A 26,683-nucleotide genomic window follows, 5' to 3' on the forward strand; every position below is an offset into this window, starting at 1 on the left:
CAAAAACATTACAGGAATGATAGAAAAACCTTAGCGCAATGTTATTTGCAACGTTATGGCACTCCCATTTCAACATTACTGAAATTTCGGAATCGTGGTCAAAGTATGTTCATAATGATGTTCTATACAACATTAAGAACTACATATTTAACAACATTACAAGTTATAGAATATCGTTGCAATAACATTGTAATAATGATTTTTTGCTTACTGGGATATTTCTCAAACATTTTTGTTAATAACGTTTTAATAAATAACGAACGACGGCTAAAACCTTTGAAAGGTTATTCAGGAGAGTGCTCCCTATAATATATATGTCAAGGTCAAGGTCGTAGAAGGTTGCTCCTTTAAACTAAATAAATATTCTATTTTATTCTTCGTGTTTCAATGGAAGAACATATTTCATAGTATGTGTATTATCCGTTATATTGTCCTGTACAAAGTAATCGGAATCTGAATTTATATGCTACAAGAATTTTTCTACTGTTTGATACATTTTGACTTTTCAAAACAGAAATTGAATCGATGGAATAATGATATCGACATTTCAATAACTCCGTGGCAATACCAAGAATCCATGATAATTTATCATAGAATACTATGGCCGCCATGGCATTATCCTAGAAGACCGATCGGAAATAATTATATTGGTATGTAATACCTGAATTCACAAGTAAGATATTGTTAAAGAAGATACGTTTTTGTTGAGAAAAGAGTATAATTATATTTTCTTTTTTGAAGATATCGAGTTTCATGAAGCTGTATATCCAATCAGAGTTTCTATATACGAAATGTCACGAAACAATCCTGGAGACGTAATTCAAATTTCGGCTCAAGATGATTCTAATAATGAGTGGTTTAAATTGTGGGAAACTGATGATAAGTCTGAGATTGTACCCCCGACATCAAGATTATTTTCTCCACCCTTATCACACCCGCGTGACTTTAAAACGAAAATGCTAAGACTATTTTTTAAAGACAGAGGTACAGATTTCTGTAAAGTACCTCCTTACACAAAGGTAGACGCTGTGACGCTTATCGGTACGTCAGAGTTGGTTCGTCCTAGAAATTATGAGAAGAGTTTAAGTAATCTGTTAAAGGAAATGCAGTACTTTCCACACCATGAGGATATTCATAATTTAACAGCAGATTTCAAAAATGCACACTTAGATATAGATTATCTGCAACGACATTTTTCTGAATATTGCATTATAATGGAATATTGTAAGGATGGAAGGTATTATTATCAACATTAAGTAATATTAAAATCTCTTTCTTCTGTTAATAATAAAAATGAATTTGTTATTTGCAGCTACATAAGAAGGGTTTCTAAGGGGAGTATTTTGAGAAAAAATTTGATGCACAAAAATGTATCTCTGGAGGTAATTCGTCATTCGAATTGTGCAAAACGTATAAAACTCTCTTCGGATGAATCCAAGGAGCTATCACGTTGCAATATATCTGACCTTCCTGTAAAGTATTCTAAGAAGCCTATTTTTTATAATATTTATTGCAATGTCATCTCGTGTATTAAAGTTTTATATTTTATTTTTGCAGGATGAAATACTACTAATAATATTAAAAAACTTGGATCTGATGACGTTATGCCGCTTGAATTATGTAAATAAACGCTTCAATGATTTGATACGAGACCCTCGACTCTATACACGTTTGAATATACACTGTTTCGCAAACTATTTTGTGTGGCTATCTATGGCAGAACGCGATATAAGCAATATATTTTGTTACTTTACATCTAGATGTAAATATTTGCAGCAGTTAGATCTAACAGCAAGCAGATTTGATGTTGAAGATTTTAATAACTTTCTTGATAATTGTGGCAGACGTTTGACGCACTTAAGATTAGAAAAATGCCGTTCTATCAATAATCTTACCCTACTTAAAATTTCAGAGATATGTGTAAATTTGAAAGGTACGTATATACATATAAAGTACATAAAACATGTGATTGTCGGGATTATTGATAAATTGTATATGCCTAACACATATTTCTTTTTAGAATTGAATCTAGATTATTGTCATCGCATAGACGACGAAGGATTTTCGTATCTAGAGAAATTAAATAGCTTGGAACATTTAAATCTTCGTGATACACTTATAAAACATGAATGTCTTTACAAAATACTGCAAAAAAATCAACGGATGCGTGAGTTCAATTTTGAACCTTTTTCTTACTCTCTTATAAGACATCCAGCTGCAACAGAGTTTATAAATGTGTGTCCTAACTTGGAAGTAATACGTTTAGAGAACCGGTTTAATCTTACATCGCAGGATATTGACGTTCTCGCTGACTGTAAGAATTTACGAAAAGTGTATCTTCCCAAGTAAGTGTGTGCTTCTTAATTTTTTTTTCTTAATACATTACAATATTCTTGATTGAAATTTGTGTTTGCTTCTCTTGCATTTCGAAGATCTTGAAAAAATTACAATAATTTTCTTTGTGCTTTCTCATAGAGAAATCTTTGTTTCTTGTGAAAAAATTTTTTCAGTTTTCTTTGCCAATGTGTTCTAAATATTCTAAAACGTTGAAATATCACATTTATAAAAAATGTCCGTACGTGCGCGCGCGCGTGTGTGTGTGTGATATCGGGCTAAATTTTTTTTAATTATCAATAGAATATTATTAAAGGAAGGTTGGTATTGAATTTGGCGATGATCGGTAAAGGACTTTCTTTAACTTTATAAAAAATTTAAATGTTTTGAGAAATGTCCGTGGTAGCTCTAACTTCCGCAAATTTTGAGATATTTTGCTATTTACAATTCCATTTTATTCTTCAGTCCTTTCTACCTTTATTTCATATATAATTCTTTAAGATTTGGTTGATTATACCTAGTTTTATACGCGATCAAAGGTCCATATGTGGAATCCATATATAAACTGTATAGCCTGAACTCCAAAGTTAACTTCGATTTGACATTGCGTCGATTGTAAAACCCCACTTGTGTTAAGCTGATCTTCTATCAATTCATAAAAAAATTAAACTTAAAATTTGAAAAAAAGTGTGCAAATTAGGAACTCGTTTCCTCATTATTACAGATCGATCGCTACCATTGCTCCTATTTTATTTGGTTCATAAAGCTTTCTCTATGAGGGAGTTAAATTAATAAATACTAATAATTATGCATCAAGCAAAATACAAGCTTCTTCATAAGAGAAAGCTTTATGAGCGAAATAAAATGTTAAATTGCTCTGAATAGGAGCAATGGTAGTAATCTGTAATAACGAGGAAATTTCTAATTTGCACACTTTTTGTAATTGCAATACTATAATAATTATATGATTTTTGTTACAGATTCCCGCCATGTCCAATCGCTGATGATTGCTTGCACAGATTACTTTCTTCTTGGCAACGCCTGGAATTAGTTACTTTAAGCAATATTGTTCTCACTGATCACAATTTGAAATTATTAACGCAGTGCAAAAACTTAAAACAGTTACAACTTTATTGTGTGAAACTTGTTACACCTGATAAGTGTTTTACTATTTTGGAACAATGTCCAAAACTGCAAGAGTTTCATCTCTTAGCCTGTAACATTGACGATTGTTTGGTTAACGAATGGAAGGAAAGATATCCGCATGTGTCCATCTATACACTTGAATGATAATTTTAATAGTTTTGTTAACCCTTTTGAGATGTATATATATATATATATATATATATATATATATATACAAATATGTATATATCAATTTACTTTTTAAAAATTATCTATAGCGAACTAGATTGTAAAAGAAGTTAATCCACTTTTAATGTATCGTAAAATTGAAGCCTCTTTTCCGCGATGCCGATTGGCTATCTCGATTGATTGCCGCGCCGTAGCTTGCTTCATCCCGTGAGGGACTGTCATCGCGGAGTGTGGCGAGTTTCGTGCGTGTAGTGCGTCGTGTGTGTCATGATGTGACAGCTCGCGTCGTGTCGCGAGGTTAATCGTCCCGCGTCGTGTCGCGATTATTATATAATAGCATAATGTTAAAGCTAAATAGCGCGCGCGAAGCGCGCGCGTTTGTAGTGTCTAGTGCCTAATAAAAACGAGATATCCACATTTATTTATAATTTATTTTCGAACAGTTTTATCTTTTTTTTTCTTTTTTGTAATTTGACTTTTTTGGCAGATGGTCATTTTTTTGCTTGAAATAGTTGTTTAGCGAAATATTAAGGCAAACTATATTAAGGCTTTTGGGCTCTTTCTGCTATCACGTAAGATTAATTGTGACGTCAGAAGCGAGAAATGACACGCTGAGAATTCTTGCGTGCCATTTCCAAATAAAAAGATATTTGCATAAAATAAGCACTTCATATCACTTCAGCACACTTTAAAAATACTCCGAGGTGCTCATGATCTTTACGTCTGCTATATTACTACCAATAATAATCCCATACAGCATGAAATATTCCATGAATGTTCTATAAATATTCTTTAGAATATTCATGAATTTTCTATGAATGATCTATAAATGTGCAAAGAACATGTAATGTCCCGCTTTCAATGTCCTTAGAAATTTCTGTAAATATTCTCGAATAATCTACAAATGTTTTATAAATTTTTCCGCATAATCCATAATTTTTTTATATATGCAAAATATATTTATAGAACATTTATAGATTATTTTAGGAACATTAAAAATGGGATATCGCATATTCTGTTTACATTTAATATTCACCCGACATAAAAAAAAATTATTTATTTCAAAATTTTATTACTATTTTTTAACTAAATTTGTTTCTTAAGATGCAGCCTATGATTATAAATATTTTCTCGTATTTGAAAAACACACTTACCTTGGTGGGATTCGAACTCGGGACCTCTGGATCGTGAGCCAACTGCCTTACGTGGTAGACCCCAGTAAGCAAAAAATCATTATTACAATGTTATTGCAACGATATTCTAGAACTTGTAATGTTGTTAAATATGTAGTTCTTAATGTTGTATAGAACATCATTATGAACATACTTTGACCACAATTCCGAAATTTCAGTAATGTTGAAATGGGAGTGCCATAACGTTGCAAATAACATTGCGCTAAGGTTTTTCTATCATTCTTGTAATGTTTTTGAGATAAAAATTTAAATGTATTATCAACTTTATTACAATATTATATTAAGATTACCATAATATTAATTATAACATTTATTTAAAGTTCTTATTGATGTTTTATTTCTATTACAGGCAACATGTTTTCAATAAATATGCAATAGTAATAAAATATCTTAATATTTATTGTCTAATTAATATTTAGATTGCTTTTTTATAGATCAGGCTTGGACAACTTTGAGCTCCAGAACCACGACACTTAATTCTTTTCTATCCACGGAAAGTAGGGGAGTGTCGCGGCTCCGGAGCTCAAAGTTGCCCAGGCCTGTTATATACTAATCAGCATTAGGGAATAATTCACTAATTATCATAAAAAAGTTTTATTTATATAAAAATAATATATACTATATATTACAGTTTTCAGTTTATCACAATAATATCTTTGGTGAAGATCACTGATCCTAGCGGAAGGTTTTGGGATAAAACTCATCTTTCAAATAAAAAAATTTGTTACTATAATAATCACTCGCTCGGAGCCACGCAAGTAAGATAATATATTTATTACTTCCTGAAAAATATAAGTAGAACTAAATTAGTGAAAAAGTTTATACTTATAAATTATAACGCGGCAAACTATAATGATTTTATTTTATGGAAAGTATATACCGAAATACATTACATTACCTTTTTAATGTTTTTTTCTTTCCTTACGGACGTTTGCGAATCTGAACCACTCCATTACAAAGTGTTTAAAATCTTTTTCTGTATTCCGAGGGAATATTGCTCTAAAAGCTTCTGGAATAAGAAAAATTCAATACAGTTTATTGTTAGATGAAAGAAATAAATAATGTTAATTTAACAGCAATTAAAACTTATGATAATTATTGAAATAACACAAAAGTTTCCGGAATAGTTTACATATATACTAAATCGATCAAAAGTATTAGTTTATGGATATATATTTTTCTTTTATTTCGTAAGATTTTTTAACGTGTATGTGTGTCCTGCTTTTTAACGATGATTGCTACAAAAAAATAGGAGACAATTTTAATAAATTCTGAGACATAAAACATAGCATTTAATACTGCAAGTAATATATACATCTCTTTAAAAATTACTTACTTTTAATGCTCAGAATTGCGTATCTCCAATTTTATAATTATTTTTTTGGCCAATCCATGAACACATGGAGGCTAAGTCATCAGAAAATGTAGCACTCAAACTTCTTCTAATAAAATCCTTTTCATGTTTCCCTCCAATTAACATAACCTTGTTCACCTGAAAAATTTATACTTGTAATTCTATATAATGCAGTTTATTATTATAAATTGCAAGGAAAATAATTCAGAAGACTTTTAAAATATAATAACACATATTATAGGATATTATAGAACATATTAAAGGACATATATTATAGATATAATAAAGTTTGTAAGATTAAGAGTCAGAGTAACCATTTTTGGTTTTAGACCCATTGGGTGCTCCTCAAGATTCTATTTGATCGTTTTATACATAAAACATACAATTGAATACATTATAGAGATTAATACAAATACATTTTAATTTTTGAAGGACATACCATATTTGAAAACTTTACCGACAAAATTCTACCTTTTTTTAGAAAGTTTATATGTATCGTATTGGTTGCATAGAATTACAAATGCTTTTACATAATAAAAATAGGTGTAAATCAATTAGAGCATTTGCTCAATATATCACAAAAATGATTAAAAAATTTCAAAGTAAAAATCTCGAGTTGTCAGTATAAATATTTATCTGTTACAAAAATTGTACAACTTCTATATATTATCAGTATGTTTGCTCCGTTAAAGAAAATTGTAAAAAAATATTACTGTACCATTTTCATTAAATTTAAAAGCTTAAAAATACACGAAAAGTTTGCAAGAAGATTTTATATATAAATACTTAATCTTTCTGCTAAATATGGTAAAACAAAGCAACATACATTTATATATAGAAAATCTATATGCATAAAAGATCGACTTGAACAATGTAGTGTGAATGCGTTAGTACTTATTTGATATGACGTTTGGATGATTTTGTATGTATGTTACTGACACTTTTAGAGTTTTCATCTATTTTTTCATCTAATAAATTGTCATAAACAAAAAATATATGCATATGTTACGCCACAATCAAAATAACTATAAACATAGTAGATACAGATAATACGCAATTACTATCTTTGCTATAGGCACTACATTGAAAATAATACCAAAAAATCGGTAAAAATTACAAGTCCTGGTGATTTCTTTGTCGACTCTAAATTGCAAATATTATATTTACTACTCTTGGAGAGAAAGGGAGAAAGAGGGAGAGAGAGAGAGGGAGGGAGAGAAGATATCTCTTACAGTCTTTTCTCTTAATTCTTAAATTTTCAAAGTCTGATTTTATTGTGTAAATTTATATCTACTACGATTATGTAACTACTAACCGGAAATGTTATTTGTAAATGTTTATAAAATTAATTATAATTGTGATAAGCAGCTTTACTTACAACTTGCATGAAAGCTTCTTGATCAGTTTTTAGCATATCTTCAAAAGTCAGAAATTGTCAATGAAAAATAAGGGGAGATATTGTCCAATCTTTGTATCTTGTACAATACTTTCCTCAGATTATTGCTCAGCCTCGCGGCCCGAGTACATCAAGAATATGTTCAATCCTTAATACTTGGTATATTTCTTTTCTTCTGCAAATCTCTCTCTTATATAGGTCGAAAAATAGATCTCGAATCACCAGCTACCTATTTACAGCACATATAGATAATTGAGTTTTTATCATTAATATGCAAGTTTTAGAATATAATAATTATACTTACCCATATAAAAATGTTGTATACAATTAAAAGCGCTCGACAGCACAAGCACAAACATACGTATATATGACACACTCACGCATCATACGTATATGTAAGGTAATGCGACTACAGTCTCCAGAACTATTACTGCATGCTTCCGATTGGCTGTCGCGACAAGCGTGCGTCTGCTCATGATCTCGACGCGCTCAAACAGCTGAAAATAATCGGCAGTAAATTGCAAGAAAATAGCAAATAATTCTACTATATAGCTTCTACCGATACCCAAAGAACGTTATTTGTAGTTAACCTAAATTATAGGTTATAGATCATCATATCAGCTACTATATTCATAACACGTATGGTTAATTGAGTTCTTATTATTAATACAACTTTTAGAATATAATAGTTACTTACTTATATATAAATATACTGTAAATAAAGAGCACTCCGCACTGCTCGATCCACACGCGTGTATACGCACTCACGCATCGTATACGTAAATGTACGCATCATGGCTGTCGCGATGAGCGTTGCGCACAATATAAAACAATAACATTCTAACAACAGAAAATTAATATACTACCAACGTTATTTCCAAGTCCAAATTATAAGGAATTTTGAACTGTTGCATTAATCTCAAATAAATGTCAGAGTAACATTTGAAAAGTATTTTCTGTAACGTTTTTAAAATATTTTAACAACATTCAAAAAAATCATATTACAAAATAATATTTTTCAAATATGTGTATAATATTATTAAAAAACGTTTAAAAAATACACATAAAGTTAATATTTTTAAACGTTAATTTAATGTTCCTTGCTTACTGGCTACTTCTTAATTTGATGCAAGCGTTATATATAGTCTACATATGTCATAATAACCAGCACAAATATAAATTTTTCAAAAATCATCTTAAGAAACAAATTCAGTTTAAAAAGAGTAATAAAATTTGAATTAGATATATGATATAATATTTCTCAATGTCGGGTGAATGTCAGAAACCAGTGCCGGCTCATTATGAAATGTTTTTATACAATTATATATTTTTAATTATTTTTTTTTAAAGAAAATTGTAAATCTAATAATAATGATAAAGAATAAGGATTGGCTATTAAGCTTTAGCCTAATATTGGGCGGCACTTGCTTGCAAAGCCTTGGCTACCCAAATTCGGGTAATAGTTGGGCCAGGCTTGGGCATTAAACGTTGGCAAGCCGATACTCGTGCCAGTCTTGGCCCGTTTCTCGAGTATCGGCGTTTCCTACCTGAAGACTCTCTCGCGGTCTCGTTACGCTTCCCCTTCGTTAGCTCGCAGAGGTCTCGGATTTCTAAAAAGTTTTTATTAATGCTTTCCAGAATATTTATATAATGTTCCAAAATATTCTTTAAATATTCCTAGAATAATTAGAATGTTTTCAATATTTTTCCTAAAATGTTTATAGATTATTTTAAAAATATTCTACTAATATGTAAAAAATATTCCCTTAATATTCTGAATATTTCATGTTCATTGCAATGTTCACAGATTATTATTGAAATATTCACAACAATTCTAGAAAAGTTTTTCAGAATATTCATAGCACATGCTATAAATGTTTAAGGGGATGCTGGAGCCGTCTGTTTTACCGGCATTTTTTGTCGGCACGTAGCGTCGTATTAATTTGACAGAATTAAAAATCCTTTTCCAGAATTGCAGTACATACATTAATGATTCGGGGAAACTCCGATTTTATATAGAAAACAAGAAAAAATTACGGAAGTACAGATTTCCTTATCCTACTCTTATCCCAATATGGCGTCTCGAGTTGCGGCGAGCTGTCAGCTCGTCGCGACAAGATGTATTTCATATAAGAGATATACCATTGGTACGAACGCGAAAACAAGTTCCCCCGAATTGCACAACAACAAAAACATCGATAAACCCCCAAATCAAGATTTGGAAGCGTAATATAGACCGGCGAACTATATCTGTCCTTGTATAGACAAAGATATAGACAAGGATAGCACGCTACATTGCACGCACACATACGCACGATGCACACCGACATTATACTTTTATATTACGCTTCAAATCTTGATTTGGAGGGTTTAAAGATGTTTTTCTTGTTGTGCAATTCGGGGAAACTTGTTTTCGCGTTCGTACTAATGGTATATCTCTTATATGAAATACATCTTGTGACGAGCTGACAGCTCGCCGCAACTCGAGACGCCATATTGGGACAAGAGTAGGATAAGGAAATCTGTACTTCCGTAATTTTTTCTCGTTTTCTATATAAAATCAGAATTTCTCCGAATCATTAATATATGTACTGCAATTCTGGAGAAGGATTTTTAATTCTGTCAAATTAATACGACGCTACGTGCCGACAAAAAATGCCGGTAAAACAGACGGCTCCAGCATCCCCTTAAGGATATTAACAAGATGTTCCGTAAATATTCCAAATATTCTATATTTGTCAAAATTTTTATAGAACATTCTATGCATTTTTTAAATGTACTATATTTATTAGACATTTGTAGAATATTCTATGCATATTCCGAATGGACAAAATTTCATGGAATATTTATAGAACTTCTACGGAATATTCTGAATGACCCGTGGAATATTAAAATATTTATAGATTGTTTATAGCAAATTTCTTGCATATTCCATGCTGTATGGGATGTTACCAATTGACAATAATATTTTAGATTATCTGCATAATAATCGTGCACACATTCTTGCATTCTTATTGCATTATTTTATGAAATTGTATTACAGATCAAAAATCCTGGGAAACATCGGAAACATTAAGACCCTTAGTACCCAATTTGTGTATAAAGATGGGTAATAATTAAGCGGTTTATCAAGTGGATATTTGCGGGATTTTTGATCTATAATACAATTTCGGAAAATAATGCAATAAGAATGCAGAAATGTGTGTATGATTACTATGCATATAATCTAAAATATTCAATATGGTTTCTATCGTGGCAAAACGAAACATATTAATACATGTGACAATAAATTTGGCAAATATTTCGGTCCTATCATTAAGACGTCTTCTCTCTAGTGAGCCCACGGCCCACAGCAATAATCACCGCTTACAATGGTACCGTTTACTTTGAAGGAATGTATGTACGGTTATTTCGGACCTTCGCATACACTCGTTATCTGTTATTAGTTTAGAAAAATTAGCAATTCGTCATCTTACCCCCATTTTGTCATTTTACCCCCCTTTCCCCTAAAACGTATTTTGCAGATATCTTTGGCTGCTATTGTGCATTATATTTCGATGTGCTCGGAAAGGTAAATCAGCTTTGAACTTCGCCTTTCAATTTTGTTTTTATCATACTTGTTCCATAAACAGTTTAAGATTCTTTAAAAGTTCTTTTTTTTACAATAAAACAATTATTTTACATTACAGTTACTTTCAAAAGTTTTCTTTATGTTTGTAACAAATGAATTATATTCTATACACATTACAGTTACTAATGACTTATACCCTAAAAAAAGAAATTAGCCTAATTGTTATATAAATTTTGACATAAATTCCCAGTCAGAAGTGACAAGTCGAAAAGCCGGCTATATTAGACGGCTATGTCGTCTATGGTTGAAATTAGTATTCAGTTAAACCACTTTTCAACTAGTTGATAATTTTGTTTGTATTAATTGTAGGGACGCGTTTTCCGCAAATTTGTAACTTGTATCATAATATAAAAATTTAAGTTTAAGAACAAAATAGTTACATATGATAAGTCGAAAAGATGACTATTAGACGTACTATTAGACGATCTACAAAAGTTTAAATTTTTTCAATTTAAATATGCATTCTATTGTAATTGTTACCTTTATAATTTGTATAATTTGCAATCCAAAACAGAAGGTGCGAATCTCGATAAGCTGAAAAATACTTTGTCCTTTGTAAATAAATGTTTCTTTTGAACATAGAACGTAATCGGACATCCGATGCAGTTTGAATTTTCTCTACTATTAATGTGTGTGTGTGAGATATGTATATTTTATATTTGATACAAAAATATACAAATTAAACGGTACGGACTATTGGGGAAATATATCATTAATTTCGCATGTAACACGGAGATAATAAGTAAATAATAAAATATTTACTACATGTTTGTTTTATTGTTAATTGATGCTTTTCTGACTTCCTCTTTCTCCTTTCTTCTTATTCAAATTTTTTTAATAAGGAGGAGTAATTTTGATTTTTAATTAGTCTCATGTAAAGAGGAATTCAGCGAAATCGCGAATTGAAATGAAAAGGTTTCGCTGAGGTGTTGCTCACTGTTGGCATACTGTTATTTTGACGTCTCTTCTTTGCCAGATGTAAACGTAAAGGCTGCTAAACAAATGTCCAAGTACAACACGAATTGCCTTTGATATGCAAATGATAATAAATTACGCTTAACGTTGTTACGTACGGAAATTTTATATTTTCGACGACGCACGTTAAAAGTTTTGAACGCTTAGACGACGCACGCTAGGCTCGGAATTCCGAGGAAACGGCCGGGTTAGTGTAAATGTTTAGATTATCTTATCGGAGTCCGTTGAAGGGCTGGAGGCCAGATGGGCCCAAAACTACGCTTCTAGAATGTTCTAGAAGCTTCTAGAATACCTCCCCCCTTAAGACGCGTAGGAAAAAGGCGGGAATCTCGCGCGGAAGATTCCGGTCTTTTTCGGGTATAAATAGGGCGGAAAAACGCCGCGGAAGGCAGATAAGTTTTAACTTCGGTCTTGACTAGACGTAATTCTCAGACTCTCTCCTAATCTTATTCGATTTCCTACGTTCCGCTATACGCTAAGTTCGAGCATTCGCGCTCAATTCTGGGACTTAGTCCCTACACTCTCATACCTTATAAGACCGCGCTTCACGCACAAGTTGTATTGAGATTTCTAGAATAAAGGTAAGATAAGTTTAAAAAGGAACAAGTTAAAAATCTGGAATCTCATTTCGTATTTTTAATCATAAATCGATCACTTCTAAGATTCGACTCGCAGTTGTCGCTGACAAAGCGTGGCGATCTGTGCTGAGGCGCTGACGAAGAGTGTGGCGATCCAGTATTTTCGCTGCCGAAAGCGTGGCGATTACGGGGTTGATTCTTGGGAGTCGTAATAATCACTGTCACTTCTGGCATTCCGACTCGCAATTTCCGCCGACAAAGCGTGGCGATCTGTGCTGGGGCGCTGACGAAGAGTGTGGCGATCCGGTACTTTCGCTGTCGAAACCGTGGCGATTACGGAGTTGGTTTCCAGAAAAAGACAATAATCTCGATAAATTCCCGAAAGTGAATTTGACCTCTACGCTGACGATCTGAGCGCTGACGAAGAGTGTGGCGAGCAGAGGGTGTGGCGGATTGGTTTTAGAGCGCTGCCGAAGAGTGTGGCGAGCTTAAAATTCATTTTCGTGAACGCCGCTGAATGACGAAGAAAGGAGGTAGGCGCGTTCGAATTAAACGAATCAGATTCCAGATCAAACAAGCAGTCATTTCTAATCAAGATTCTCTCCCTTTCCTCCAACAATTGCAACAACTAGAAAACGCACCTCCCTTTAAACCTATTCCTGTCGATTTCGACGTTGACTATCCTAATTATAATCAAATAAATAAAGCTGATCCTCGTTACCATACGTATAAACTCAGATATCTTTTCGGTCCCGAATAATAAATATAATAATAATATCTTTTACACGACTTGTCCAAATCCCTGGTAAATTGCTTAAATGCATTGACCAAGAAACGGACGAACAATAACAGTCAGAACGTGACAACGTTTATAATTTACTTATTTGTATAAAAGTCTGTTATCTTCTTGCACACTACTCTGTTGCTTACGCAGCTTTCCTTTGTCAGCTGTTAGCATAGACTGCTAAACAAGTGCCTAAATTAAATGCCTAGGTGCAACACGGATTGACTTTGATATGCAAAATTAAATTACATCTTACATTTGTAAGAAGAAGAAAAAGATATTTATATCTTGTATTTAGACAAGAGAGTGTCTGCGAAGGTAATCAAGTCTGGGAATAATTAAATTGTACTTTACATTTAGTTTACTTATCAAAATCTGTTACCTCCTTGTGGAGTGAAAAAAATGACAGCGACACTCTTATATACATAATTTACCCTACAGTAATAAATTTAGCAGAATCACATGTATACATACATGAAATAATTCTAAATATCTAATTTTTAGGTATGAAATACATCCATGAAGATAATCAGCTTTAGAGACCACTTTTCTCGGAGCACTGTTATACATATTACGATTTATTGCGAATAAAACAAAATGGAAATTACCTTGGATGATAAACTGTCCATGCTGCAGCAGACGAGTCAGCAGAAGCTGTGAAGATACTCGATACCATTCCAGGAACGAAAGATCTGATAATAGAACAAAAACTGATGAAAGTACTGGATGGCGGATGGAGGCGTAACCGTACTGAAGTAAATGTCCTCGTATTCTAAAATACACCCACGTTTTACTTTTATTAACAATCCATACTATATAAACTGTGTCATTTTATAATTAGGCGATATGGTGTGGACAAGATTTATAAAATGGAGGAAGGACTGAAGCCATCGAATAGTCAATGTATATTCTTAGTGTCTAACAGCTTGATAGTGTGCAAGAGGGTTCTAGATCAAATACAATCCGAAATATCCCTTATTGGCAGACCTCACGTCGATGTGTGCCATCATCTGTTGGTCATGCCGTTCGTTCCGCCTGTGTTATACAATCTAGTCGAAGAGGAAGGTCAGCAAATTACCGCGCCAACGACGGTCATTACCTGTTCCGTTTAATCTTTATAACATCGAATCGTTTATTTAGGCTTGTCCGAGCTGATTACGTTGCGAACATTATCTGCAGAATTCATAAGATTAGACGGGAACGTTTTGTCCTTGGAAAATCCAACATTTATCGACCTCTACTATCACAAAGACCTCAGTCTTCTGCGAGCATTAGCGTTAGCGCGCAACCTGTAGTCGTTGCAGCTGATAATCGGCTCGCCGAAGCTCTCGCTGCTTCTCGGCAAGCACAGCCAGCAAATGAGCAAACTGATGGAATCCATGGAACAGAGTCTGGGCCCGTCTAGTTTGGAAAACGAGATCGGCGCCCTGATCGTGATGAACAGGGGTTTCGATCTGGCTACGTCTCTCCTCACGCTCGTAACGTACGCGCGCGGCTTATTGAACGAAGTCGTAGAGGTAAACGTCGGCATGGCGACGTTGGAAAAATCGCAGACTAGATTGGATCCGAATAAAGATCAGATCTACGGAGAAGTGAGAGACATGCCCTGCAGCGAGGTCTTTCCGATTTTACATGGGAAGGCCAAGTCACTTAAATGTATTGATTTTTATCATTAATTATTGCGCCTCTCGCTTTGTCAATATTTTTAATAACTGGCCTAACATCAGCTGAACAGGAGGCGATACAGACGATGAAGTTGACCGAGATGGAGAGATACGTGTCGACGAGATTGCAAAGGACCAGAGACACGACCCGGCAATTGGGAAGTGTGCCAGACCATCGCGGACACGTTAGGCTCCGAATTTCAAGTCTTGCAGACGATCGAGAAACTGATGATCGATTGCAAGGACCGGAAGGAATTGTTAAGCTATATTGAGAGTAATATAGAGGTGCATTTTTAAATACTAGAATCAATTAAATTAAAACTATATCTAATCGCGGTCGCTATCGGAACTAAATTGTGATTGAAATATGACTTAATTACGATTAAAATGTGAAATACTTCTTTTGCAGACGAACATGCGTTACGATGTTTGCGTCTCCTGTGCTTGTTGTCTATCACCATACCGACGGTATCACGCAGAGCGAGCTTTAAAATATCCAAAAGCTGCATAGGCCAGTCAAATTAGACAAAAAAAAGGGTTTTGTTCTCAAGTGATGCGAACTTTTTTATTCCTTTTTAGGCGTGTTGGGGGTGTTTAGAAAGGCTTATTTTTTGAGTTGTCGTATCATGAGACCCAGAGCTTTTTGAGGGAGAAGGGAGGAGGAACCAATTTTTGACGAATCGGGACGAGTCACCGCTCATTTTCTTTGTTTTTTCAAGCCCTACAACTTTTTCACGAGCGAAAAAGTGCTATCTATTAATCGAAACGAGATAAATGCAAAAAACCGCAAAAATTTTATTTTTTGGGGGAACCAAAATTTTCGTTTTTTCGCAATAACTCGGCGAATGTTGATAAAAAATAAATGACTAACCCCTCAGCTACAAAATGATCGCTCTATTCACGATTTTTGTGCTCGAGCGGTTTCGCGGGAAATCGCAATTGAAAGTGGGGGTGCTGGCTCAACGTAAGCTAGCACCCCCACTCATTAAAATTACATATAAAATAAAAAACTCAATATGCTAGAATTATGTGCTTTTCATGTGCTTTTAAATGCCTCAAACAAAATTAGTCTATCTGTAATGGTTTAAAAGATATATACAAAAAAAGATCTATATACTAGGAATGGGTGGGGTAATTGAGAACGGCGGATAATTGGGAACAGCTGTAATACATCCCACCGCACTACACCGTCCCGAACCTATTTAACGGCTGCATGCAGCCTGCATTTAAATGTTTAATTATTTAATAATAACGTATATGTTGTTAAAATTTAATTTTTATTTACAAACAGAAACACTACACTATTATCTAACATCAATTTCTTTTTTCACATGATGAGCAGTCAAGTGATATGCTTACAATTATATGATGTAGTACACTCACAGACAGTCTACATATATGTGTATGTAAGAAACATTTTAAGACGTCAGCTTATGTTTACATCAGCACACGCAATTAACAAATTCTCCTACATTTAAATAAAAAATATTTGTAAATTACATGTAATATAATATTTCTAATTTTTTTTTATTATTTAAATTCCTTTTACTCCATTTTGAAAGCTATAACAAAAAGTTATAGATTTTATGTATTAATTATAGATTTAAAATATAATTTATATTTTAAGACATATTTGGAAATTTAAAATAAGTATAGGTACAGGAGTCAATAAGGAAGCCATTGACCAACCAAAAGGTGATTGGTAAAATAGATCAAACTGAAGTAAAATACAACATTTGCAATAGTTATATATAGTTATTAATTGAAACATCTGAGCAAATGAGCGCATGAGAAGCGGTAGGCCGAACTCGGCAGACACGTAAATAAATGTCACGCGCGTCACTCATCAACCGCCGCGGCGCCGCGCCGGTCGATGCGTGACTTCACACTCCACCTCTCGCTATCAAATGATAATGTGATATTTACCGTTGCTAAGACATCTAACAAATAAAATAAGCTATTTTACGTGCCTGCAGAGTCCGCCGACCTACCACTTTTTATAAGCTCATTTGGTTTCAATTAATATAAAACTCAATCAGTCAATACTATAGATCAGATACACTAGATATACACTATTCTCTGTAGAACAAGATTTGTATCGTTAATTAAAATCTTTTTCTACAAGAGCTGCAATATATTCACAGCCAGTACTAAAAATCTATAGTCTACATTACGTATGTTCACATGCAGACAATAGTGTCAGTATAATTAGCAATGTGAATGGAAGGAAGATGAATTTAGATTATATAATCTTTATGCTATAATTACAAATATGATACAATTATACATTTTAGCAATATGTTACAAAAGCAAGGATTATTATTCTCCATATTTTTGGTCTTCTTTCAGAGAGAAAATATGACATCCAATTACCAAAGTTTACATTGTGAGAGTTGTGATCGATATCCTTATATCGGTAAAAAATCCATAGAAAAAGAGGATATTAAAGTTGACTTCATCTATCAATTTGTGAAGAGAAGACACGTTAAAATCAACTCTGATTTCAGTGCATTTCATACTGCTCCTGACATAATCGGACCACCCAAATTTTCAAACTATGGAGAACTATTTCAGGTAATTATTTAGAATGTTAAATAGACGATTTTCCCTCCATGATTTTACCTTTGACATATGTTGCCAAGATCACTCTTCCGAGTAACATTCCAAAGATTTAGCCGTCGTTATTGATTAAAAAGTTATTAACAATTAAGAAATATAATAAATAGAATATAGATTTCTTTAACACCGTATAGATAGAACTATCGCACTTTCGATTCTTTTTTACATGCAAATATTCAGTTCTCGTTTAGAGGTCTATCATGGTACAATATGGGTTTTCAAGTTTCATTTTCACACGAAAAGCGATGTCATCTCCACTCCACCCCTGCTCACTAGACAAGACAAGATTTATCATTGTACGGTTTAACTTTCTAAGCGAGGCTTACCCCACTCTATCTCTGTTTACAGGGCAAAACGGGGTCCACCCTAGAGTTCCTCTAGTAAGAGTTGCGACACCGCCCGTAATTAATAATTACTAGAGATCTGATCTAATAGCGAACGATCGAGAGAGACAGCCTCCCCACTCTCGTACTTTTTATTTGGATGTTATAGCTTTGTCTCACTCCCACTAACTTTTTCCTTATTGATGGCGGACCAATCAGGAGTTATCACGCGGAGTCGTAACTCCTAATTACTAGAGGAACTCTAGTCCATCCCTGCTAAAAAAAGAGGCGGAATTCCTCTTTCGCCCACATGTGTACTGTCTATAAACACTACATATCAGCAAATTGACTTTTCTTAATTAGCACTGTTATATTTCTTAAACTTTTTTGTTAATAACGTTTTAATAAATAACGAACGACGGCTAAAACCTTTGGAAGGTCACTCAGGAGAGTGCTCCCTATATATGTCAAAATCAAGGTCGTAGAAGGTTGCTCTTTTAAACTAAATAATTATCTTATTTTATTCTTATATAGTGTTTTAATGGAGAAAGATATTTCATAGTATGTGTATTATCCGTTGTATTGTCCTGTACAAAGTAATCGGAATCTAAATTTATATATGTTATATGCTACAAGATTTTTTCTACTATTTGATACATTTTGACATTTCAAAACAGAAGTTGAATCGATATGATATCGTCATTTCAATAACTCCGTGGCAATACGAAGACGAATCCATGACAGATCTTCATAGTATACGAAGGGCGCCATGGCAAGGTTTTGAACATGATTACATTGGTGATACCTGATTCACAAGTAAAATATTGTTATAAAAGATTTTATTAAGATTTTATTTTATATATCAACGCTTTTGTTGAAAAGATATTTCCTTTTTTGAAGATATCGAGTTTCATGAAGCTGTATATCCAATCAGAGTTTCTATGTACGAAATGTACAAACGGAAACGTAATTCGAATTTCGGCTCAAGACGATTCTAATAATGAGTGGTTTAAGTTGTGGAAAACTGATTATAAGTCTAAGATTGTATACCCCCAATATTATTTTCCCCACCCTTATATTACCCGCGTGACTTTAAAACGAAAATGCTAAGACTATTTTTTAAAGACAGTTCCCGTAAAATACCTCTTTGCACAAAGCTAGATGCTGTGATGCTTATAGGTACATCAGAGTTGGTTCGTCCTAGAAATTATTATCTTTTAACTAATCTGTTGAAAGAAATTAACCGCATGTACTTTCCACACCATGATATTCATAATTTAACAGCAGATTTCAAAAATGCACATTTGGATGTAGATTATCTGCAAGGACATTTTTCTGAATATTGTATTGTAATGGAATATTGTAGGGATGGAAGGTATTATTATCAACATTAAGTAATATTAAAATTTCTTTATTCTGTTAATAATAAAAAATTAATTTGTTCCGATGTTATTTGCAGCTACATAAGAAGGGTTTCTAAGGAGAGTATTTCGAGAGAGAATTTAATGCATAAAAATGAATCTCTGTAGGTAATCCGTCATTCAAAATATGCAAACCGTATAAAACTCTCTTTGGATGAATCCAAGGAGATATCACGTCGCAATATATCTGAGCTTCCCGTAAAGTATTCTAAGAGGCCTATTTTTCATAATATTTATTGCAATATTATTTCGTGTATTAAAGTTTTATATTTTATATTTGCATCCAATGCGCGCATTGATTAAATTGGAACGACTTTCTATATGCAGTCTACGCGCTTCATGCGTAATTCGGAAAGTCGTTCCAATTTAATCAATGCGCGCATTGGAAGCGTTTTGGTAGTGCAGAGAATTCCCTCGATTGTACTAACTGTACTGAATTCTTAGCACTCCTCCCAGCGCATTGACTGCTTCCATTTCGACTTGAGGCAGTTGATGCGTTTGATGCGTTTATGCGGTCTATAGGCCGATATCACAGTCTCTGATTAACGTGATCCTCCGATTAAATTCACTCTGCATCTCTTTCTAACTATACCCTTAGAAAGAGACGAAGAGTGAGTTTAATTGGAGGATTACGTTAATCGGAAACTGTGATGTCGGCCCTATGCGCTTCTTGCGTAATTCGAAACGAACAACGGACCGTATTGACCTCTGACAAGAGGCAGGAATTTGTAATAATATTAGACGACTGACACTTTTGACGACTGACTTTTTTTTAAATTAGGTGTGAAATCGATTGTATTTTGTTTGTAGAGTTTTGTAGTCTCTTTAAATTGTTTATAATTAATAAATACATTTGTTAAACTATGTCCGACAATTAATTAACGATAGCTACACAGTTCGACAAATGTATTTATTAATTATAAACAATTTAAAGAGACTACAAAACTTTTTAACTTTACTACAAAGCTCTACAAACAAAATACAATTAACTACAAACGAGCTTTTTTATTTTATAATATGTTGATGTATCTTATGATGTTATAGCTGACGCGCGACTAACACTTTAAATATTTAATTAAAATATAATTATGGACTAACAAACAAAAATGAATGCACTACAATAATCTACAAGCAAAATACAATCGATTTTACATCTATTTTTTTGTACACGCATCTACTTCTACAATTTTTTAGATACCGGGTTGAAATTTTGCACACAAATACAGTATCATAGAAAGTATGTTATCCTCTAATTTTATTCAAATCCGTCGACCGATATAAATTTTAAGAGGATTTTTATTTTTCAGAAAAGCGTGTTTTACGCTGTAGCTTTCTCAATATTTGAGATATCGATCTATTTCTAATTCTATTATATTTTTCAGTTTTTTTAACCTCTATTTCATATAAAATTCTTTAAGATTTGATTGATTAGATCCATTTTTATATGCGATCAAAGGTCCATAATCTTTTTAGAAATATGTGTAGCAAATTTCGAAATATCGGGCTATTTATAGTTTTATTATATTCTTGGCTTAATTGTCTAGATCGGATCATGATCTAAAATCGCTATAATTCAAGCAATTAAGTCAAGATCGGGGCATGATTCAGACAATTAAGCCAAGATCGGGGCATGATCTATTAGACAATTATGCTAAGATCGGGGCATGATCCGGACAATTAAGCCAAGATCGGGGCATAATCCAGACAATTAAGCCAAGATTTGGGCATGATCCAGACAATTAAGCCAAGATCGGGGCATGATCTAGACAATTAAGCCATGATCGGGGCATGATTCGTACCTATAGTACCAAAATTATAGCAGCTACTAATTTTGGTATTAGAAAAATAATTTCGGACACAATTACATCACAGCATCTCAAAGATATGTTAAATTTAAAAAGAATAGTGTTTAATCTTTATTTAATTAAAGAATAACTACAACTTCTTCTACTTCAAATACTTGTCAAGTTTCATTAATTCTTAATACATCCATATACTCCTTTGAATGTTCAAGACGCTTGTCGTCACCTTAGCAGCAACAGTGTTTTGTTTACAGATTGCGATTGAATAAATTCATTGAACGTTCTTGTAATAAAAAGACAGGATGCCTCAAGAACTAATCAACCAAATCTAAAAAAATTATATATAAAATATGGGTAGAAAAGACTTAAAAATATAATAAAATTAGAAAAATTGCGCCAAACCAGTCGCAATTTATTCAATTCTAAATCTGTTATATTCTTCAGTCTTATATTCTCAAGTCCGTATATGGACCATGTAGCCTAAACTCAAGTCAACATTGATTTAACATTGTGTTGATTGTAAAACTCTATTTGTGCCACTAATTAGTAATAAAATCATTTTTTATATATTTAAAAAATTATTTTAAAGCACAGAAATAAAAAAACTAATGTATAAATAAAAAAACGAAACAACATGGAAAAATTAAGAAATATCCGCAATTAGTAGGGATCATTTTAATAAAAACATTAATTATTTAATTGATTTTTATAATAGTATAACAAATATTAGTCGCAATAAAGTTTATCACAATAAAAAAGTGTGCAAGTAGAAACTTGCACATTGCTTCCTCATAGTTTTTAAGTGTGCAAGTAGAAACTTGCACATTGCTTCCTCATAGTTTTTAAGTGGGCAAGTAGAAACTTGCACATTGCTTCTTCATAATATTTAAGTGTACAAATTATAAATTTAAACATTACTTCCTCACAATTTTCACGTATGCAAATTATAAATTTGCACGTTGCGACGTTCTCCGGTCCTTATACTAAAGAAAATCGATTTTCTTAAGATTTTCTTGAAACTGTGAATATACGTTAATTTAGGTGTGCTTTATGCGTGGTATAAATTTCAGTACCTCTTCCGGGATAAAAAATAAAGATACTGAGCCTCAAAGTTTCAACTTTTACTAATGAAAAGGATTTCCAGGCCAAACGGTAAAAGATACGAGGTTGGCCAAAAGGACCAAAGTTGCTCCTCTTGTCGAGTTCTAAGGAAAAAATGCCAAAACTAAAAAAAATTAAATTTTAAATTTTTTTTTGAAACTTTGAGGCTCAGTATCTTTATTTTTTATCCCGGAAGAGGTACTGAAATTTATACCACGCATAAAGCACACCTAAATTAACGTATATTCACAGTTTCAAGAAAATTCTAAGAAAATCACCCAAAAAAAAATATTCTGCAGTTTAGCGGTTCCTGGTTCATGCTAGAGGATTTTCCTCTGAAATAGGGCCTTAAGAAGATGTTTTAAACTGTAGAGGAATATCCTCTAATCATGAGACTCTAGATTCAAGATTGTGCAGTCCTCTTAATATTAGAGGACATTGATTTCCGATATTCACCCGAAATAAATAAAAAAAATTATTTATTTTGAAATTTTATTACTATTTTATAACTAAATTTGTTTCTTAGATGTAGTCTATGATTATAAATATTTTCTTGTATTGGAAAAAACATTTACCTTGGTGGGATCGAACTCGGGACCTCTGGATCGTGAGCCAACTGCCTTACATGGTTTTTTTTTTTTTTTTTTTTTAATATGTTTATTGCACACCATATAAATTGTCGGGATTACATATATTTCCAATAAACAAGAAAATTCTTATGAACTAGGGTACAATCAGTCTGGCCAGCTTGGGCTCTCGCAATCGAATACATATTAGTCTTTGGTAATAGAAAATAAACGATATCTTATTGTGTTGCACTTAAGTCTAGTGTGTTCCGTAACTCATTATAAAAGTATGCTAGAAAAAGGTGAGTAAAAACTAGCTATTTCCTTACATGGTAGACCACTTCTTAATTTGATGTAAGTGTTATATATTGTCTACATAACCAGCGCAAATATATAATTTTCCAAAATCATCTTAATAAACAATTCAGTTTAAAAAGAGTAATAAATTTTGAATTGGATATAAGATATATGATATAATATTTCTTAATGTCGGGTGAATGTCAGAAACCAGTGCCGGCTTATTATGAAATTTTGTGTTCGTAAATATATTTATGAAAATAGTATGTTTATAAAGTTAAAACGTTAAAACATTCTTATCAAATCCTTACAAGGGCCTCAATAGACAAAAATAAGAAAACGTTTTTTATGGCATCCCTAATATATAACTAATGATCGAGGACTTATGTTATATAAGGCCATTCTTAATAAAGCCCCTTGCACAATACCAGGCAACAGGCAATTAATAGGAACAGGGAATAAAAATCAGAAATCAATGTATAAATGCAGAATAAACAGTGACACAGGCAATAGACACAGGAGTTTCCGTCACGTTGGAAATTATGTGTCTATTGCCTGTTGCCAACAAATCATAACATTCGAATATTTTAGGTTGTAATTAACGATTTTTTATTATTTCCTGTTCCTATTGCCTGTTGCCTGGCATTGTGCAAGGGGCTGAACTTTCTACACGGGCGTCTCGTGTGGTAGCGTACGCATCGCGTAGCTAATAAGACGATCGTCTTTTAACTTTAACGCGCGCGCCGCAAATATCTAGCATATCCTCTTATTTTAAGAGGCTAATAGTAGAATTTACTGTAGAGGAATTTACTCTTGATTATAGCTTACGCATCCACTCATTTATAAAGTAATACGTATTACTTAAAGAAGGATATTCTTCATGTAAGATTTTTTGCTTAGAGGAACTGCTAAGAGGAATTCCCCACTTATCGGCAGAATATTTTTTTTTGGGTGATCGATTTTCTCTAGTATAAGGACCGGAGAACGTCCTTAATCAACATTTTATTTCGCTTATAAAGCTTCCTCTATGAAGAAGCCAAATTAATAAATATCTACTAATTATACATAAAAAAATAGGCTTCCTCATAAAAGGAAGCTTATGAGCGAAATAAAATGTTGATTAAGCAACGTGCAAATTTATAATTTGCATACTTGAAAATTGTGAGGAAGTAATGTCCAAATTTTTTAATTTTATAATATATGTCGGCTAGTTTCATGGTCTATAATTAAATAATTAATTATAAATTAACAAACGAAAATAAATGCACTACAATAATCTACAAACGAAATATAATCGATTTCACATTTTTTTAAAACATGTCACTAATTTTTTTAAAAAAGTGTCAGTCGTCGGCTAACATTCATACGAATGAGGCAGGAGCCATTTATTAGAACCCCTGGTAACCATATCCAATAGAAAACGATTAAAAACGGCTATATCTGTATCGTTTTTAATCGTATCTTATCGGTTCTATCGTTGCATATTTAGAAGACAGATAAAACATTAATCGAATCGAATCGGTTTCTATCGTTTTAGGTCCGAATAAGAAAATAACTATACAAATTTTATAGTTATGAATCGTTTTCTATGTACAATTATTGCCCGTCTGAATCAATCGTATATACACGATATAATATGTATCGTTATTTATGGTAATAATTTTACCGTATGCATTAATACGGATATATGTATAATCGTATATGGTAAAGAGAAAATATAAATTACGCAGTGTGCTGATAGTGATAATGTATAGTAATATATTTTTATTTTAAAAAATGTAAGAATTCAGAAGTCGTTTTTCTAAATTAATAACAAGATTTTTTTAAAAGAAAGCGTACATATTGGCCAAGAGTGGATCTCTATTATTTACGCTTTTTCTGCTTTTTATTTCTTTACTTAATTTATATAGTTTATATATTTTCAGAATAAAGATAATATAATTTTATTAGACATTATTTATGTAATTAATAAATTTTACTAACATTTTTTGTTGTTAGTTTCATTACTTTTAAATAATTAAGAGACACACGATAGTGTATCGCGCCTAGTGTGGGAAGGGATATTTTATTGTCATCTGCAATGTTATAATATATATATTTTATTCATAGTTTGATCAATTTATTCGAGCCAAGTCAGTCGACGCGCTAACGCATACGACTTTCGATGAACCGGCTATGGCTATGCTACGACTCGCGGAAGAACGAGACATCCGAATGTATGTCTGCGCTCTTCTACCCGCCCGAAGCTGGTCGAGCCGCCGCGCCGCCGAGCGCCCAGCGCACACGTAGGTACACGGCTCCGTCAGCTGTGTGCGTGTCCCCCACCAGGCACGCAGGCAGCGGGCAAAACAGCACCATTACTCCTCTTCCACATGCCGATAAAGAAGAGAGCCAAGCTCCATATCAATCAGTTATAAATCGAACTTACAATCATTCAAAAATTATATGGGATTTTTACAATTCAAGAATAATCGACTGTGGTGGTCAATAGCTCACTGCTTACGTCTTACCGCATACTCCCGTTGCCATTGTAGACGACGCTTAATGGCTATTCTACAATTGCGTAAACGTAGGGTTGTAGGAGTAAGAGTAAGAAATTGACCAATCCACAGTCGATTATTCTCTTCAAATTCGACTGTGATTGGTCAATTTCTTACTCCTACTCCTACAACCCTACGTTTACGCAATTGTAGAATAGCCTTAAGGGGATCCTACAGTGACTGGCGAACTTCCTCGATGTCGATAATGTCAACCTTTCTAATTTTGTTTTCCCTATATCTGTCTTTGTCTAACGAAATGACATCTGTCCTTTTTTCGATTGCTCGCCATCTCTCGCAAGATCCGTGAACTACTGCTGTGACATAATTGCTGCTCTGCGTGAATATTTTTGTGAAAAATATACACGATCGTTTCAAAGCTCTCATTTTTATTCCAGGCTTTCAATCTCAATTTCAAAGGTACGTTATTGTTTGTGCACGTCTTCTGAAGGGTGGGAAAGTTTAATTTCGTACATATTACGTATACAACTGTTTATATCAGAAAATAAGGTTATGAGGTGACAGCATTTAAAAATTTTTTTCAATTATTACTAATTATTTGACAATCCCACCCTTCATTAGTACCTCTACTTTACTCCTGTAAAAGGATTTTGCGATCTGTAAAGCCGTTTCAAAATGAGAGCTTTGAAATGTAATTGTCGGTAATTTGGACGGCTTTAGCATCCCCTTAAGGTGATCCTAAAGCCGTGATTCTAGCCGGTTTTTTTCGGTTTTTTTCTTAGCACTAATCTTTTAATTGGCTTTATAGAAATGCAAAATTCTTGTCTAGAATT

General features: G+C 33.0%; 3 long non-coding RNA genes and 1 pseudogene across 3 annotated transcripts; 3 read left to right on the plus strand and 1 right to left on the minus strand.

Annotated features, from left to right (window-relative positions):
• Positions 1–1,105: 1,105 nt before the first annotated feature.
• LOC139815954 (uncharacterized) lies at positions 1,106–1,710 on the plus strand. Its single transcript, XR_011732869.1, has 3 exons — positions 1,106–1,237; positions 1,313–1,472; positions 1,558–1,710. It is a non-coding gene; the product is annotated as an uncharacterized lncRNA (long non-coding RNA).
• Positions 1,711–1,718: 8 nt separating this feature from the next.
• On the plus strand, positions 1,719–3,672 carry LOC139815955 (uncharacterized). Its single transcript, XR_011732870.1, has 3 exons — positions 1,719–1,933; positions 2,021–2,345; positions 3,315–3,672. It is a non-coding gene; the product is annotated as an uncharacterized lncRNA (long non-coding RNA).
• Positions 3,673–5,285: 1,613 nt separating this feature from the next.
• Positions 5,286–8,367, minus strand: LOC139816010 (uncharacterized). The gene is made up of 6 exons (XR_011732889.1): positions 8,289–8,367; positions 7,896–8,088; positions 7,574–7,816; positions 6,178–6,333; positions 5,740–5,850; positions 5,286–5,623 (listed from the first exon to the last, which is right to left on the minus strand). It is a non-coding gene; the product is annotated as an uncharacterized lncRNA (long non-coding RNA).
• Positions 8,368–14,156: 5,789 nt separating this feature from the next.
• LOC139816395 (vacuolar protein sorting-associated protein 33B-like) lies at positions 14,157–15,777 on the plus strand (annotated as a pseudogene).
• Positions 15,778–26,683: the final 10,906 nt, after the last annotated feature.

The sequence above is a fragment of the Temnothorax longispinosus genome, chromosome 7 (genome assembly GCF_030848805.1).
Source record: "Temnothorax longispinosus isolate EJ_2023e chromosome 7, Tlon_JGU_v1, whole genome shotgun sequence".
In the NCBI taxonomy this organism is placed as follows: domain Eukaryota; kingdom Metazoa; phylum Arthropoda; class Insecta; order Hymenoptera; family Formicidae; genus Temnothorax; species Temnothorax longispinosus.